Source organism: Neomonachus schauinslandi, chromosome X (assembly GCF_002201575.2).
Source record: "Neomonachus schauinslandi chromosome X, ASM220157v2, whole genome shotgun sequence".
In the NCBI taxonomy this organism is placed as follows: Eukaryota; Metazoa; Chordata; class Mammalia; order Carnivora; family Phocidae; genus Neomonachus; species Neomonachus schauinslandi.
In genome coordinates, this window is record NC_058419.1 from 88609610 (window position 1) to 88611464 (window position 1855).

Below are 1855 nucleotides of genomic sequence, written 5' to 3' on the forward strand. Positions count from 1 at the left end.
GTCGTGATGAGCACCGGATGATGTATGGAAGTGTTGAATCACTCTATTGTACACCTGAAACTAATATTACACTGTATGTTAACTAACTGGAATTTAAATAAAAACTTACAAAAGATTTAGGAGTTTCAAAAATGAGAGGGGCTGTATCAAATAGCAAATTCTAAATATCAGCTTGGCAAGTGTATCATATACACCTTACCAACTCAGGGCATATGACAGAATAAATAACCTATTTAAATAAATAACCTAAATCATCAAAAACTTGTTCAGGCTTTTTGTGTCCTGTGTGTGAAATTTGCCTGCCCCGAAGTCATGAAAATCTCCTCTTATGTCTTCTGGAAGCCTTACAATTCTATGTTTTGCATTGAGGTTTATAATACACCCCAAATAGGGGCGCCTCACTGGCTCAGTCGGTAGAGTGTGTGACTCTTGATCTCAGGGTTCTGAGTTCAAGCCCTGTGTTGGTAGAGAGATTACTTAAAAATAAAACCTTTTAAAAAATACATCCCAGGGGATGAGCCACCCTGGTGGCTCAGTCGGTTAAGCGTCTGCCTTCAGCTCAGGTCATGATCCCAGGGTCCTGGAATCGAGCCCCACATCGGGCTCCCTGCTCAGTGGGGAGTTTGCTTCTCCCTTGCCATCTGCCCCTCCCTTACCTACTTACCTTCTTACCTACAGATCTCTAGAATCAAGAGGAACTCCAAGCCACGCAAGGCCACATGCAGAATTACCAGGGTCAGTCAAGAGGCAGAAGTGAGGCGGAGACGTGGGCCAGAGCTTTTATTGTGGTTTTCACAGGAAGGAACGGGCGGGGCAGGGTAGGCAAACAGAGGGGACTTAGGATTGAATAGTTTGAATAGTTTGGGCAGGCTCTGGGCTATAACGGTGATCCCTAGTTGTCTGATACCTGACTCTGGGGTGATTTAGGGTAATTTAGGGCAGAGGTATAGTGTCCTGGACGGCAAGGAGCCTATTAAAAGGAAGGGGATGGTGGGTACGGACTCAGGATTGGTTGGTTTGCAGCAAGTTGTTTGCTCTCTCTAGGAATTAGCTAACTCTAGGAAAGGCAGTCCCTCCCCAAAGACTCAATGCCCCAAGATGTCAAAGCATCAGAAAATAGAGAAAATAAAAAACACAGTGTTTAGGCAGCACGTGTACTAAAATTGGAACAATCCAGAGAAGATTAGTATGGTCCCCGCACAAGGACGACACACAAATTTGCTAAGCGTTCCATATTTTTAGATGAAGCTTTTCTTCACCAAAAAAAAAAAAAGAAGAAGAAGAAAGAAAGAAAAGAGAACGCATTGATTAATAAACCCTGAAACTCTCACCCAAGATGAAGTGGGCAGTTGTTGGGAAGTCCTCCATTTTGTGGTCAGCAGTCATCTGAGACTTAACCAAGCACACCGATTTCAGGTCCTAATATAATATCGCATAGGATTTCTGATCTGAAGTTATTCATCTATCATATTGGGTGGGCCCCCGCTTGGGTCTTCTGATTGTAATTCCCTTTTGTATAACCACCAGCAATGCCCTACATTAGAGCCCATTACATCATGCATGGGTAGAATTTTGAACCCTGTGCTCTGGCCTCATTGTGCCGTTCATCTCTTTTCTCTTTCTAAGTCCCATATGCCTTATGAGTTGCTCTTCTGTTCTTACTTTATTGGCTTCTTCATACAACAGCTAATTGTCGAGGGCTCGCTGTGTGCCTGACACCGTTCTAAGTGCTGGGGACACACCAGCCAACAAACCAGACAAAAACTCCTGGCCTTGCGGAGCTTTAATTCAAACAAGAAGACAGACAACAAGCAAGGCGCGGGACAAATGGGTTAATCGGTTAGTGCGTCTGAAG

At 44.1% G+C, this 1855-nt stretch overlaps 1 non-coding gene across 1 annotated transcript; it reads left to right on the forward strand.

Annotated features, from left to right (window-relative positions):
• Positions 1-1137: 1137 nt before the first annotated feature.
• LOC123323474 lies at positions 1138-1240 on the forward strand. Its single transcript, XR_006539418.1, has one exon. It is a non-coding gene; the product is annotated as a U6 spliceosomal RNA (small nuclear RNA).
• The last annotated feature ends 615 nt before the right edge of the window (positions 1241-1855 follow it).